The 16,521-nt window shown below is 44.7% G+C and overlaps 1 protein-coding gene across 1 annotated transcript in view; it reads right to left on the reverse strand.

Moving 5' to 3' along the window:
* LOC109907269 (collagen alpha-2(VIII) chain) overlaps positions 1 to 16,521 on the reverse strand; it is a 111,297-nt gene that overhangs the window by 6,038 nt on the left and 88,738 nt on the right. The gene's annotated exons all lie outside the window — the stretch shown is intronic.

Genomic DNA, 16,521 nt, shown 5'->3' on the forward strand with positions numbered 1-16,521 from the left:
CCCTATATTCCCACAATTTTTTTTAACAGATCACATACATTGGGGCAAAAAAAGTATTTTGTCAGTCACCAATTGTGCAAGTTCTCCCACTTAAAAAGATGAGAGAGGCCTGTAATTTTCATCATAGGTACACTTCAACTATGAAAGACAAATTGAACTCACATTGTAGGATTTTTTATGAATTTATTAGCAAATTATGGTGGCAAATAAGTATTTGGTCAATGACAAAAGTTTATCTCAATACTTTGTTATATACCATTTGTTGGCAATGACAGAGGTCAAACGTTTTCTGTAAGGTTTTCACACACTGTTACTGGTATTTTGGCCCATTCTTCCATGCAGATCTCCTCTAGAGCAGTGATGTTTTGGAGCTGTTGCTGGGCAACACGGACTTTCAACTCCGTCCAAAGATTTTCTATGGGGTTGAGATCTGGAGACTGGCTAGGCCACTCCAGGACCTTGAAATGCTTCTTACGAAGCCACTCTTTCGTTGCCCGGGCAGTGTGTTTGGGATCATTGTCATGCTGAAAGATCCAACCACGTTTCATATTCAATGCCCATGCTGATGGAAGGAGGTTTTCACTCAAAATCTCACGATACATGGCCCCATTCATTCTTTCCTTTACAGGGATCAGTCGTCCTGGTCCCTTTTCAGAAAAACAGCCCCAAAGCATGATGTTTCCACCCCCATGCTTCACAGTAGGTATGGTGTTCTTTGGATGCAACTCAGCATTCTTTGTCCTCCAAACATGACGAGTTGAGTTTTTACCAAAAAATTATATTTTGGTTTCATCTGACCATATGACATTCTCCCAATCTTCTTCTGGATCATCCAAATGCTCTCTAGCAAACTTCAGACGGGCCTGGACATGTACTGGCTTAAGCAGGGGGACACGTCTGGCATTGCAGGATATGAGTCCCTGGCGGCATAGTGTGTTACTGATGGTAGGCTTTGTTACTTTGGTCCCAGCTCTCTGCAGGTCATTCACTAGGTCCCCCCGTGTGGTTCTGGGATTTTTGCTCACTGTTCTTGTGATCATTTTGACTCCATGGGTGAGATCTTGCGTGGAGCCCCAGATCGAGGGAGATTATCAGTGGTCTTGTGTGTCTTACATTTCCTAATAATTGCTCCCACAGTTGATGTCTTCAAACCAAGCTGCTTACCTGTTGCAGATTCAGTCTTCTGAGCCTGGTGCAGGTCTAGAATTTAGTTTCTGGTGTCCTTTGACATCTCTTTGGTCTTGGCCATAGTGGAGTTTGGAGTGTGACTGTTTGAGGTTGTGGACAGGTGTCTTTTATACTGATAACAAGTTCAAACAGGTGCCATTAATACAGGTAACGAGTGGAGGACAGAGGAGCCTCTTAAAGAAGAAGTTCTGTGAGGTCTGTGAGAGCCAGAAATCTTGCTTGTTTGTAGGTGACCAAATACTTATTTTCCACCATAATTTGCAAATACATTCATTAAAAATCCTACAATGTGATTTTCTGGATTTTGTTTGTCATTTTGTCTGTCATAGTTGAAGTGTACCTATGATGAAATTACAGGCCTCTCTCATCTTTTTAAGTGGGAGAACTTGCACAATTGGTGACTGACAAAATACTTTTTTTGCCCCAATGTATGTGATCTGTTAAAAAAAATATGGTCAATATGGTACCATATGGTCAATATGGTACCATAACGAGATTTCACAGTTCAGTGACTTGGCTCTGAAAATAGTGAAAATAGTGACTAGGGTCATCAATAACAGTCCAGAAAGTAGGATAGACTTTCAAATTACCTGCCCCGGATTTACATTGTTATGATCCTGCAGCAACAAGAAATTAGAATTTTTGTGTGGATTATAATTAATGGATATTGTTGTAGAAGTTGAAATTTCTAAGTGGAAATTACAAACTTCAGAAGTCTTTTTAAAACTCAAATACACTACAAGTTTTACATGTCCTGCATTGAAGGAAAGCTATCCTGCAACAGGGAGATCAAATGAAGTATGGTTCTACTGTACATGAGTGGCAGTGTGTATCCGCTCTGCCAAATTCTTGTCATTGTCTAGTTAGGCTTGCTTAGGAACGGCAATGATGTAGTGAATTTAGAGACGGTCCAGGACCCAGGTTAGGTCTTCGTTCAGTGGGGTTGCAGGTAGCCTAGTGGTTAGAGCGTTGGACTAGTAACCGAAAGGTTGCGAGATTTAATCCCCGAGCAGACAAGGTACAAATCTGTCAATCTGTCCCTGAACAAGCAGTTAACCCAATTTTCCTGGCACGTCATTGAAAGTAAGAATTTGTTCATAACTGACTTGCCTAGTTAAATAAAGGTCAAATATATTTTTTTTAAAGGGTGGTGAATATTGGAGTAGCGAGTTTTCCCATGATCAAACCAAATCAAAGTTTATTTGTCACGTGCGCCGAATACAACAGGTGTAGGTAGACCTTACAGTGAAATGCTTACTTACATGCTCTAACCAATAGTGCAAAAAAGGTATTAGGTGAACAAAAGGTAAGTAAAGAAATAAAAACAACAGTAAAAAGGCAGGCTATATACAGTAGTGAGGCTATAAAAGTAGCGAGGCTACATACAGACACCGGTTAGTCAGGCTGATTGAGGTAGTATGTACAGTACATGAATGTATAGTTAAAGTGACTGCATATATGATAAACAGAGTAGCAGCAGCGTAAAAGAGGGGTTGGGGGGGCACACAATGCAAATAGTCCGGGTAACCATTTGGTTACCTGTTCAGAAGTCTTATGGCTTGGGGGTAAAAACTGATGAAAAGCCTTTTTGTCCTACTTGGGACTCCGGTACCGCCTGCCATGCGGTAGTAAAGAGAACAGTCTGTGGCTGGGGTCTTTGACAATTTTTAGGGCCTTCCTCTGACACCGCCTGGTGTAGAGGTCCTGGATTGCAGGCAGCTTAGACCCAGTGATGTACTGGGCCGTATTTACTACCCTCTGTAGTTCCTTGCCGAGCAATTGCCGTACCAGGCAGTGATGCAACCAGTCAGGATGCTCTCGATGTTGCAGCTGTAGAACCTTTTTGAGGATCTCAGGACCCATGCCAAATCATTTTAGTTTCCTGAGGGGGAATAGGCTTTGTCGGCCCTCTTCACGACTGTCTTGGTGTGTTTCACCATTCTAGTTTGTTGTTGATGTGGACACTAAGGAACTTGAAGCTCTCAACCTGCTCCACTACAGCTCCATTGATAAGAATGGGGGCGTGCTCGGTCTTCCTTTTCCTGTAGTCCACAATCATCTCCTTAGTCTTGGTTACATTTAGGGATAGGTTGTTATTCTGGCACCACCCAGCCAGGTCTCTGACCTCCTCCCTATAGGCTGTCTCATCGTTGTCGGTGATCAGGCCTACCACTGTTGTGTTGTCTGCAAACTTAATAATGGTGTTGGAGTTGTGCCTTGCCATGCAGTCGTGGATGAACAGGGAGTACAGGAGGGGACTGAGCACGCACCCCTGTGGAGCGCCAGTGTTGAGGATCAGCGTGGCAGATGTGTTGCTACCTACCCTCACCACCTGGGGGCAGCCTGTCTGGAAGTCCAGGATCCAGTTGCAGAGGGAGGTGTTTAGTCCCAGGATCCTTAGCTTAGTGATTGAGCTTTGAGGGTACTATGGTGTTGAACGCTGAGCTGTAGTCAATGAATAGCATTCTCACATAAGTGTTCCTTTTGTCCAGGTGGGAAAGGGCAGTGTGGAGTGCAATAGAGATTGCATCATCTGTGGATCTGTTTGGGCGGTATGCAAATTGGAGTGGGTCTAGGGTTTCTAGGAATAATGGTGGCCTTTCAAAGCACTTCATGGCTACGGACGTGGGTGCTACGGGTCTGTAGTCATTTAGGCAGGTTGCCTTTGTGTTCTTGGGCACAGGGACTATGGTGGTCTGCTTCATATACAGTGTGTGCGTCCATTTAGGACATTGGCCAGAGGTCAACTTCTGACAGGGAAGAGTTTGTGTTTAGTTGTCTGATGTAGCCTGTTATGACTTGGTTAACTATGACTGGGTCAACTATGACTGAGTCAACTATGACTGGGTTAATGATGACTGGGTCAACTATGACTGGGTTGACAATGCCTGGGTTGACGATGACCGGGTCGACTATGACAGGGTCGACTATGACCGGGTTAAATATGACTTGGTTAACTATGGCTGGGTTAAGTATGACTGGGTTAAATATGACTGGGTCAACGATGACCGGGTTAATCATAACTAGTTCAACTATGACTGTGTTAACTATGACTGCTATGACTGGGTTAACAATGATCCGGTCAACTATGACTGGGTTAACTATGACTGCTATGACTGGGTTAACAATAACTGAGTCAAGAATGACTTGGTTAACTATGACTGCAATGACTGAGTTAACTACAACTGGGTCAACTATGACTGTGTTAACTATGACTGGGTCAACCATGACTGGGTTAACCATGACTGGGTTGTTAGTGTGTAGCCTCAGTGTAGAGTGGGTCAAAGTAGTGTGTAGCCTCAGTGTGTGGAGTAGATCAGAGTAGTGTGTAGCCTCACTGTAGAGTGGGTCAGAGTAGTGTGTAGCCTCAGTGTAGAGTGGGTCAGAGTAGTTTGTAGCCCCAGTGTGTGGAGTGGGTCAGAATAGTGTGTAGCCTCAGTGTAGAGTGGGTCAGAGTAGTGTGTTGCCTCAGTGTAGAGTGGGTCAGAGTAGTGTGTAGCCTCAGTGTGTGGAGTGGGTCAGAGTAGTGTGTAGCCTCAGTGTAGAGTGGGTCAGAGTAATGTGTATCCTCAGTCTGTGGAGTGGGTCAGAGTAGTGTGTAGCCTCAGTGTGTAGAGTGGGTCAGAGTAGTGTGTATCCTCAGTGTTGAGTGGGTCAGTAGTGTGTAGCGTCAGTGTAGAGTGGGTCAGAGTAGTGTGTAGCCTCAGTGTAGTGGGTCAGAGTAGTGTGTAGCCTCAGTGTAGAGTGGGTCAGAGTAGTGTGTATCCTCAGTCTGTGGAGTGGGTCAGAGTAGTGTTTAGGCTCATTGCGTAGAGTGGGTCAGAGTAGTGTGTAGCCTCAGTGTGTAGAGTGGGTCAGAGTAGTGTGTATCCTCAGTGTAGAGTGGGTCAGAGTAGTGTGTAGCCTCAGTGTAGAGTGGGTCAGAGTAGTGTGTAGCCTCAGTGTGTGGAGTGGGTCAGAGTAGTGTGTAGCCTCAGTGTGTAGAGTGGGTCAGAGTAGTGTGTATCCTCAGTGTAGAGTGGGTCAGTAGTGTGTAGCCTCAGTGTAGAGTGGGTCAGAGTAGTGTGTAGCCTCAGTGTGTGGAGTGGGTCAGAGTAGTGTGTAGACTCAGTGTAGAGTGGGTCAGAGTAGTGTGTAGCCTCAGTGTAGAGTGGGTCAGAGTAGTGTGTAGCCTCAGTGTGTGTAGTGGGTCAGAGTAGTGTGTAGCCTCAGTGTAGAGTGGGTCAGAGTAGTGTGTATCCTCAGTCTGTGGAGTGGGTCAGAGTAGTGTGTAGCCTCAGTGTAGAGTGGGTCAGAGTAGTGTTTAGGCTCATTGCGTAGAGTGGGTCAGAGTAGTGTGTAGCCTCAGTGTGTAGAGTGGGTCAGAGTAGTGTGTATCCTCAGTGTAGAGTGGGTCAGAGTAGTGTGTAGCCTCAGTGTAGAGTGGGTCAAAGTAGTGTGTAGCCTCAGTGTAGAGTGGGTCAGAGTAGTGTGTAACATCAGTCTGTGGAGTGGGTCAGAGTAGTGTGTAGCCTCAGTGTAGAGTGGGTCAGAGTAATGTTTAGGCTCATTGCGTAGAGTGGGTCAGAGTAGTGTGTAGCCTCAGTGCGTAGAGTGGGTCAGAGTAGTGTGTATCCTCAGTGTAGAGTGGGTCAGAGTAGTGTGTAGCCTCAGTGTGTGGAGTGGGTCAGAGTAGTGTGTATCCTCAGTGTGTAGAGTGGGTCAGAGTAGTGTGTAGCCTCAGTGTGTAGAGTGGGTCAGAGTAGTGTGTATCCTCAGTGTAGAGTGGGTAGAGTAGTGTGTAGCCTCAGTGTAGAGTGGGTCAGGGTAGTGTGTAGCCTCAGTGTGTGGAGTGGGTCAGAGTAGTGTGTATCCTCAGTGTGTAGAGTGGGTCAGAGTAGTGTGTAGCCTCCGTGTGTGGAGTGGGTCAGAGTAGTGTGTAGACTCAGTGTAGTGGGTCAGAGTAGGTAGTGTGTAGCCTCAGTGTGTGGAGTGGGTCAGAGTAGTGTGAGCCTCAGTGTAGTGGAATGAGTCAGAGTAGTGAGTTCTCTCAGTGTGTAGAGTGGGTCAGAGTAGTGTGTAGCCTCAGTGTGTGGAGTGGGTCAGAGTAGTGTGTAGCCTCAGTGTAGTGGGTCAGAGTAGGTAGTGTGTAGCCTCAGTGTGTGGAGTGGGCCAGAGTAGTGTGTAGCCTCAGTGTAGAGTGGGTCAGAGTAGTGTGTAGCCTCAGTTTAGTGGGTCAGAGTAGTATGTAACCTCAGTGTAGAGTGGGTCAGATCGTGTGTAGCCTCAGTGTATAGTGGGGTCAGAGTAGTGTGTATCCTCAGTGTGTGGAGTGGGTCAGAGTAGTGTGTAGCCTCAGTGTAGAGTGGGTCAGAGCAGTTTGTAGCCTCAGTGTGTAGAGTGGGTCAGAGTAGTGTGTAGCCTCAGTGTGTGGAGTGGGTCAGAGTAGTGTGTAGCGTCAGTGTAGAGTGGGTCAGAGTAGTGTGTTCTCTCAGTGTGTAGAGTGGGTCAGAGTAGTGTGTAGCCTCAGTGTGTGGAGTGGGTCAGAGTAGTGTGTAGCGTCAGTGTAGAGTTGGTCAGAGTAGTGCGTAGCCTCAGTGTTGAGTTGAATGGGTCAGAGTAGTGTGTTCTCTCAGTGTGTAGAGTGGGTCAGAGTAGTGTGTTACATCAGTGTGTAGAGTGGGCCAGAGTAGTGTGTAGCCTCAGTGTAGAGTAGGTCAGAGTAGTGTGTAGCCTCAGTTTAGTGGGTCAGAGTAGTATGTAACCTCAGTGTAGAGTGGGTCAGAGTAGTGTGTAGCCTCAGTGTATAGAGTGGGTCAGAGTAGTGTGTATCCTCAGTGTGTGGAGTGGGTCAGAGTATTGTGTAGCCTCAGTGTAGAGTGGGTCAGAGTAGTATGTAGAGTGGGTCAGAGTAGTATGTAGCCTCAGTGTGTAGAGTGGGTCAGAGTAGTGTGTAGCCTCAGTGTAGAGTGGGTCAGAGTAGTGTGTATCCTCAGTCTGTGGAGTGGGTCAGAGTAGTGTGTAGCCTCAGTGTAGAGTGGGTCAGAGTATTGTGTAGCCTCAGTTTAGTGGGTCAGAGTAGTGTGTAACCTCAGTGTAGAGTGGGTCAGATAGTGTGTATCCTGACCCACTCTACTACAGAGTAGTGTGTAGCCTCAGTGTAGAGTGGGTCAGAGTAGTGTGTAGCCTCAGTGTGTGGAGTGGGTCAGAGTAGTGTGTAGCATCAGTGTAGAGTGGGTCAGAGTAGTGTGTTCTCTCAGTGTGTAGAGTGGGTCAGAGTAGTGTGTAGCCTCAGTGTGTGGAGTGGGTCAGAGTAGTGTGTAGCCTCAGTTTAGTGGGTCAGAGTAGTGTGTAACCTCAGTGTAGAGTGGGTCAGAGTAGTGTGTAGCCTCAGTGTATAGTGGAGTCAGAGTAGTGTGTATCCTCAGTGTGTGGAGTGGGTCAGAGTATTGTGTAGCCTCAGTGTCGAGTTGAATGGGTCAGAGTAGTGTTTTCTCTCAGTGTGTAGAGTGGGTCAGAGTAGTGTGTAACCTCAGTGTGTAGAGTGGGCCAGAGTAGTGTGTAGCCTCAGTTTAGTGGGTCAGAGTAGTATGTAACCTCAGTGTAGAGTGGGTCAGAGTAGTGTGTAGCCTCACTGTAGTGGGTCAGAGTAGTGTGTAGCCTCAGTGTAGAGTGGGTCAGAGTAGTGTGTATACTCAGTCTGTGGAGTGGGTCAGAGTAGTGTGTAGCCTCAGTGTAGAGTGGGGGTAGAGTAGTGTGTAGCCTCAGTGTGTAGAGTGGGTCAGCGTAGTGTGTTCTCTCAGTGTGTAGAGTGGGTCAGAGTATTGTGTAGCCTCAGTGTAGAGTGGGTCAGAGTAGTGTGTATCCTCAGTGTGTGGAGTGGGTCAGAGTATTGTGTAGCCTCAGTGTCGAGTTGAATGGGTCAGAGTAGTGTGTTCTCTCAGTGTGTAGAATGGGTCAGAGTAGTGTGTAACCTCAGTGTGTAGAGTGGGTCAGAGTAGTGTGTAGCCTCAGTTTAGTGGGTCAGAGTAGTTTGTAACCTCAGTGTAGAGTGGGTCAGAGTATTGTGTGTAGAGTGGGTCAGAGTAGTGTGTAGAGTGGGTCAGAGTAGTGTGTAACCTCAGTGTGTAGAGTGGGCCAGAGTAGTGTGTAGCCTCTGTGTGTAGAGTGGGTCAGAGTAGTGTGTAGCCTCTGTGTGTAGAGTGGGTCAGAGTAGTGTGTAGCCTCACTGTGTAGAGTGGGTCAGAGTTGTGTATAGCCTCAGTGTGTAGAGTGGGTCAGAGTAGTGTGTAGAGTGGGTCAGAGTTGTGTGGCATGCTGTCCGGTCCTCTGGCAGTCTCTATGGGGGTGCCACAGGGTTCAATTCTCGGGCCGACTCTTTTCTCTGTGTATATCAATGATGTTGCTCTTGCTGCGGGCGATTCCCTGATCCACCTCTACGCAGACGACACCATTCTATATACTTTCGGCCCGTCTTTGGACACTGTGCTATCTAACCTCCAAACAAGCTTCAATGCCATACAACACTCCTTCCGTGGCCTCCAACTGCTCTTAAACGCTAGTAAAACCAAATGCATGCTTTTCAACCGGTCGCTGCCTGCACCTGCATGCCCGACTAGCATCACCACCCTGGATGGTTCCGACCTAGAATATGTGGACGTCTATAAGTACCTAGGTGTCTGGCTAGACTGCAAACTCTCCTTCCAGACTCATATCAAACATCTCCAATCGAAAATCAAATCAAGAGTCGGCTTTCTATTCCGCAACAAAGCCTCCTTCACTCAAGCCGCCAAGCTTACCCTAGTAAAACTGACTATCCTACCGATCCTCGACTTCGGCGATGTCATCTACAAAATGGCTTCCAACACTCTACTCAGCAAACTGGATGCAGTCTATCACAGTGCCATCCGTTTTGTCACTAAAGCACCTTATACCACCCACCACTGCAACTTGTATGCTCTAGTCGGCTGGCCCTCGCTACATATTCGTCGCCAGACCCACTGGCTCCAGGTCATCTACAAGTCTATGCTAGGTAAAGCTCCGCCTTATCTCAGCTCACTGGTCACGATGGCAACACCCATCCGTAGCACGCGCTCCAGCAGGTGTATCTCACTGATCATCCCTAAAGCCAACACCTCATTTGGCCGCCTTTCGTTCCAGTACTCTGCTGCCTGTGACTGGAACGAATTGCAAAAATCGCTGAAGTTGGAGACTTTTATCTCCCACACCAACTTCAAACATCAGCTATCTGAGCAGCTAACCGATCGCTGCAGCTGTACATAGTCTATTGGTAAATAGCCCACCCTTTTCACCTACCTCATCCCCATACTGTTTTTATTTATTTACTTTTCTGCTCTTCTGCACACCAATATCTCTACCTGTACATGACCATCTGATCATTTATCACTCCAGTGTTAATCTGCAAAATTGTAATTATTTGCCTACCTCCTCATGCCTTTTGCACACATTGTATATAGACCCCCCCTTTGTTTTCTACTGTGTTATTGACTTGTTAATTGTTTACTCCATGTGTAACTCTTTGTTGTATGCTCACACTGCTATGCTTTATCTTGGCCAGGTCGCAGTTGCAAATGAGAACTTGTTCTCAACTAGCCTACCTGGTTAAATAAAGGTGAAATAAAAATAAATTTTAAAAAAGCCTCAGTGTGTAGAGTGGGTCAGAGTAGTGTGTAGCCTCAGTGTATATTGGTTGTCAGAATAGTGTGTAGCCTCAGTGTCGAGTGGGTCAGAGTAGTGTGTAGCCTCACTGTAGTGGGTCAGAGTAGTGTGTAGCCTCAGTGTAGAGTGGGTCAGAGTAGTGTGTATACTCAGTCTGTGGAGTGGGTCAGAGTAGTGTGTAGCCTCAATGTAGAGTGGGGGTAGAGTAGTGTGTAGCCTCAGTGTGTAGAGTGGGTCAGAGTAGTGTGAGACCTACAGGCACACCTACTCATTCAAGGGTTTTTCTATAAATTTAACATTTTCTACAATGTAGAATAATAGTGAAGACATCAAAACTTCTTAATAACAAATATCATGTAGTAACCAAAGAAGTGTGAAACTAATAAAAATATATTTTACATTTCAGATTCTTTAAAGTACCTAACATTTGCCTTGATGACAGCTTTGCACAGTCTTGGCATTCTCTCAACCTGTTTCATGTGGAATGCTTTTCTAACAATCTTGAAAGAGTTCCAACATATTTTCCTTCACTCTGAGGTGCAACTTATCCAAAACTATCTCAGTTGGGTTGAAGTCGGGAGATTGTGGAGGCCAGGTCATCTGATGCACCACTCCATCACTCTCATTGGTCAAATAGCCCTTACACAGCGTGGAGGCAAGTTTTGTGTCATTGTCCTGTTGAAAAATGATAGTCCCTCTAAGCACAAACCAGATGGGATGGCATATCGCTACAGAATGCTGTGGTAGCCTTGCTTTTTAAGTGTGCCTTGAATTCTAAATAAATCACAGTCTGTGTCACCAGCAAAGCACCCCCACACCATCACACCTTCTCCTCCATGCTTCATGGTGGGAACCACATATGCGGATATCATCAGTTCACCTACTCTGTGTCTCACAAAGACACAGCGGTTGGAACCAAAAAGCTCAAATTTGGGCTCATCAGACCAAAGGACAGATTTCTACCGGTCTAATGTCCATTGCTCGTGTTTCTTGGCCCAATCAAGTATTTTCTTCTCATTGGTGTCCTTTTAGTAGTGGTTTCTTTGCAGCAATTCAACCATGAAGGCCTGATACACACAGTCTCCTCTGAACAGTCGATGTTGAGATGTGTCTGTACCCTGAGCTCTGTGAAGCATTTATTTTGGCTGCAATCTGAAGTGCAGTTAACTCTAATGAACTTATCCTCTGCAGCAGAGGTAATTCTGGGTCTTCCTTTCCTGTGGCGGTCCTCATGAGAGCCAGTTTCATCATAGGGCTTGATGTTTTTTGCGACTGACCTTCATGTCTTAAAGTCATGATGGACTGTAATTTCCCTTTGCTTATTTGAGGTGTTCTTGCCACAATATGGACTTGCTTTTCATACCAAATAGGGCTGTCTTCTGTATACCACCCCTACCTTGTCTCAACACAACTGATTGGCTCAAATGCATTAAGAAGGAAAGAAATTCCACAAATTTAATTTTAACAAGGCACACCTGTTAATTGAAATGCAATCCAGGTGACTACCTCGTGAAGCTGGTTGAGAGAATGCCAAGAGTGTGCAAAGCTGTCATCAAGGCAAAGGGTGGCTATTTGAATAATCTAAAATATATTTTGATTAGTTTAACACTTTTTTTGGTTACTACATGATTCCATATGTGTTATTTCATAGTTTTGATGTCTTCACTATTATTCTACAATGGAGAAAATAGTACAAATAAAGAAAAATGAACGAGTAGGTGTGTCCAAACCTTTGACTGGTACTGTACATCATTTTTGATCATTAAAAGGCAGAGTTCACAGCCAACTAATTTCGAGGGTGGATGGTTATTCAACAGCTGGACAGTTGTTGTTTTTCTGACAAACTTTTAGCCACAGTAGCTTAGATCAACACTTGGTTTGGTGGGAGGGTTTAGCAAACACATTAAGTAGGCTACTAGAAGTGTATAACTGGGCACATGGATTTGACAACAACAATAATCACATTCATCAATGTTCAAGAGAAATTTGAATTTTGACGTACATTTATTAAAGGGGCATTCTGTGATTCCTACATCCATTGTTGGAGTTTTTAATTATTGATATACAATGCCTTCAGAAGTATTCATACCCCTTGACTTATTCCACATTTTGTTTTATTACAGAGGGAAATCAAAATGTATTCAATCGTTTTTTTTCAGATATATTAGATATTTCTGTATTTCATTTTCAATAAAATGGCAAACATTTCAAATAACTGGTTTTTACTTTGGCATTATGGGGCATTCTGTGTAGATGGGAGAGAGAAAAATACATTTAATCCATTTTGAATTCAGACTTGAACACAACAAAATGGGGAATAAGTCAAGGGGTATGAATACTTGATGATGTCACATACCCATTGATTCTTGAGAAATATAATGTATAAATGCCTCATGAGCTTAGTTGAACTGTCATACCCCATCAGAACCCAAAACATAAGCTTGTTTTACTCCTTTGTTGATAAACAATGTAATTGTAGCTAAACAAACACTGTTCGCCTCAAAACATGGTTAAAACTGTAATTGGGATTTAAGGGATGGCCATTCCTTGCATCCATAGCCCTGTTTATATTTACCAAATCAATGCCAGGTGACCGCTTTGTGGTTTGATCCACAGATTGCCCCTTTAAACATCATCAAAATGGTTTAACTTATATACAGGTATTAACTATTGAGCAATACTAAATGGTTTTGATTTCCCAGTTATGCCTATTTCAATTGTGCGTAAGGTTATGCAAATGAAATGTAGTCTCATGGCCACTAGGTGGAGGTAGCTGTATGCCATTTGAACTAGGCTCCCAAGGACAACAACAAGTGTGTTAAGGTTCAGCATAGCTGATAAGGCTACCACTTGTTGATTCCAAGCCATCATTAAACTCTAAAAGCAGGGTACAGGCCTGCTTTATGCTGGCGTAGGATCAACCTCATGCCAAAACTTCAGGTAGCCTATGTTCATGGACATGGGAATGGACATCCTCCTCAGGAATTTTCTTTGATTTTGACAACTGGGATTTGCTTTTCTCAAACCACATTTCATGGTGAGATGTTGAAAACATGCCTGTCATGAAAGGAAATTGTTCTGAGGTAGCTAGGGCCCCTTGTCCCCCATAGAATAAACTGATCTACGATATGTTGAGTGACTCTCGGTTCAAAAGGCACTCGACATGAAATATGGTACATGGTTGGGGGCAAGTTTGGTTATGGGAAGCTGACAGAGAAACCACTGGTCGTTAGGCTACTGTTTGTTTAACTCCTCTGTGGGGGAAAACATTGTGAAATGCACTACTAGCTCTCACAGTCTCATGTCAGAATAAGACGTTCATCCATGTTTCTCAAATTTCGAAGTCGTTGCAAACGCCAAATTGTTTAAGGTTAACGTTGGGCATTAACTCCGAATGGTAAGGGGTAAGGGTTGGGATAGACTTTTTTTAAAACACACTAAAAAACTTTCTTTGCTGGATTTCAAACTTGCAACCTTTGTAATTAGAGGCAAGTGTTTACGCCATCTGCCATCCCCGTCCACAATGCTTTAGCAATACCAAAACCGACTTGAAGGTAACAATGCTCACTGTTGCCCCTAGTGGCAGGTCTCCACAATCTCCCGACGACCTCAGACATGGATGGATGTCGAATACTGACTTGTATCACGTGTGACCTGGCTGGAGACGCAGATGCCTGTGTCTCACTAACACAGCACTCTCACTAACGCATTACATAACAACAGAGAGAGCGAGAGCGAAAGAGAGAGGCATATGCAGGAACATCTCCTCTTCTCCATCTCCCTCTCACACACACATACACAAACACAGTGCCTGACTGTCTTAGTCTACGTGAAAATCACTGGTAACAGCAACCAGATGGTGGGAGGAACAAGGCCTACCAGATCCTTCACACACACCAACACACACACAAACATAGCACAGAGCCTAGCGGAGCCCAGAGGAGCTCAGTAAACAGTGGCAATCAGAACCCCATCAGACCTATTGAAGACCTGCCAAGTCCTACTAGACCCAGAGAGAGCAAGGAGCCACAGTCTCGGAGCATTTTTACTGCCCACGAAGGACAAATAAAGCAAAGGCATTACAACACAAATATATGTGTCTGGCCTGTCTCAATCTGGGATGACCTCCACATCAAATACACAACCTGGACGGAGTTGAGGGAGAAATAGATATATGGATGTTTTATACTGTTTCTTCTCTGTGTGGGATGTTTTTTTTAAGGGGGGCTGAACTTGCAGCTGTGCGCCGAATTGATGATTACTTCCCACTGGGCACATACTGGTTGAATCAACGTTGTTTCCACGTCATTTCAATGAAATTACATTGAACCAACGTGGAATAGACTTTGAATTGATGTCTGTGTCCAGTGGGTTGAGTTCTACCAGATGTGGGCAGGATATAATTAAACCCAAGGAAAACTGTTACAGTACTAATCATTCTGTGACATGATTTTGTCCTATAATCTCGCAAATCTCAGTTTCAGATGAAACTGACTTCATGGCCAAAATTATCCTATTTACACTTTGCAGTCAATTTTTTGCACTATAATATCTGTTTTTGACTCATATCAATGCCACATAGGTCGCTTTCAAAACAAGACATTGCTTTTTTAGGGGCAGTCGCTCTTTAATGTCTGTTTCTGATTTGATTTGGTCCTACCTGTACTTTGTACTGTTGAAACAATGTTTGGATATTTGACTGTATATACTGTAGATCATGAGGTACTACTGGCCATCTGGGCGAGGCAGCGCAATGCTACTGGCAACCTCATTTGGGATTGAAATACAAGAAAATGGATTTGGATGGATCAATAGCTAAGGTTATAATATGTTGGTAAAGACTGCTATAACAAAGCAGGGTAACTATATTGGGAGTGTATATTGAGTTGTACTGAGTGAGAACTCTATCTGAACTCACAATTTGTAAGAAATTAGGGAAAACCATCATTGCTTTGCTTACATGTACAGTTTACATCCTACACATGCTAACCATTGTAATCACATGCTAACCATTGTAATCACATGCTAACCATTGTAATCACATGCTAACCATTGTAAGTGCTGAACTTTTACCCTCTCTGTCTACAATGAAAGATATGGGGAGCGTTGGCTTCTTTCTTTTATCTAACTTATCTCTCTGTTTTCCTACAAGAGAGGGACATTGTCACCCTCACTTTCACTGTCAGGGAACATAAAGTTCTCTATGGCTCTGTCATCATCAACATTTCCCTATTTCTAACCATCCAATTTCCATTCACAGACCTACTTCTCCCTCTCCTCTCCTTCCACTTTCTTCTCTCCATCTCTCCATCCATTTCCCATGCTCATCCTCTTTTCCCATGCTCTTCCTCTTTTCCCATGCTCATCCTCTTTTCCCATGCTCATCCTCTTTTCCCATGCTCCTCCTCTTTTCCCATGCTCATCCTCTTTTCCCATGCTCATCCTCTTTTCCCATGCTCCTCCTCTTTTCCCATGCTCCTCCTCTTTTCCCATGCTCCTCCTCTTTTCCCATGCTCATCCTCTTTTCCCATGCTCATCCTCTTTTCCCATGCTCATCCTCTTTTCCCATGCTCCTCCTCTTTTCCCATGCTCCTCCTCTTTTCCCATGTTCCTCCTCTTTTCCTATGCTCCTCTTCATTTCCTATGCTCCTCTTTTCCCATGCTCCTCATTTTTTCCCATGCTCCTGCTTTTTCCCTTTGTTCCTCCTCTTTTACCATGCTCCTCCTCTTTTCCCATGTTCCTCCTCTTTTACCATGCTCCTCCTCTTTTCCCATGTTCTTCCTCTTTTACCATGCTCCTCCTCTTTTCCCATGTTCCTCCTCTTTTACCATGCTCCTGCTTTTTTCCAATGTCCCTCCTCTTTTCCCATGCTCCTCCTCTTTCCCATGTTCCTCCTCTTTCGCCATGCTCCTCCTCTTTTCCCATGTTCCTCCTCTTTTCCCATGCTCCTCCTCTTTTCCCATGCTCCTCCTCTTTTCCCATGCTCCTCCTCTTTCCCATGTTCCTCCTCTTTCGCCATGCTCCCCCTCTTTTCCCATGCTCCTCCTCTTTTCCCATGTCCCTCCTCTTTTCCTATGCTCCTCTTTTCCCATGCTCCTACTCTTTTCCCATGTTCCTCCTCTTTTCCCATGCTCCTCCTCTTTTCCCATGCTCCTCCTCTTTTCCCATGCTCCTCCTCTTTTCCCATGCTCCTCCTCTTTTCCCATGCTCCTCCTCTTTTCCCACGCTCCTCATCTTTTCCCTTCTCATCTCTTTTATTGTCTCATCTCTCTGCTATACATTTAGTCTATTTTTCTGACCCTGAGCTTCCGAAAACCACTCAACACACAAGCTGCGAGGCACATCTTAGCATTCATATGCATTCAATCATGGCTGTGGCTTATACAGGCAGACGCTTCTATGTAAGGTTAAAGCTATAGGTTAATCCTTAAGAGTCTATTGACTCTCCCCTATGTCAATCTAAATAACACAACAAAAGAATCCCATCAAAACCCGTCAGTTTAAGATAGAGATATCAGCTTGGGCTGCGTCTCAATCCATCATGTCCGCCTATGTCGGCCTTTCGCATCTGCAGTAGAAGGCGGCCGAGCTACTACGGTGTTTGTCAGATCTTCTCACGAAAACCTCTATAGCATCCGAACGGTTTGGCCAAAAAACTACGCTGAACAAAAATA

The sequence above is a fragment of the Oncorhynchus kisutch genome, linkage group LG17 (assembly GCF_002021735.2).
Source record: "Oncorhynchus kisutch isolate 150728-3 linkage group LG17, Okis_V2, whole genome shotgun sequence".
NCBI lineage: Eukaryota > Metazoa > Chordata > Actinopteri > Salmoniformes > Salmonidae > Oncorhynchus > Oncorhynchus kisutch.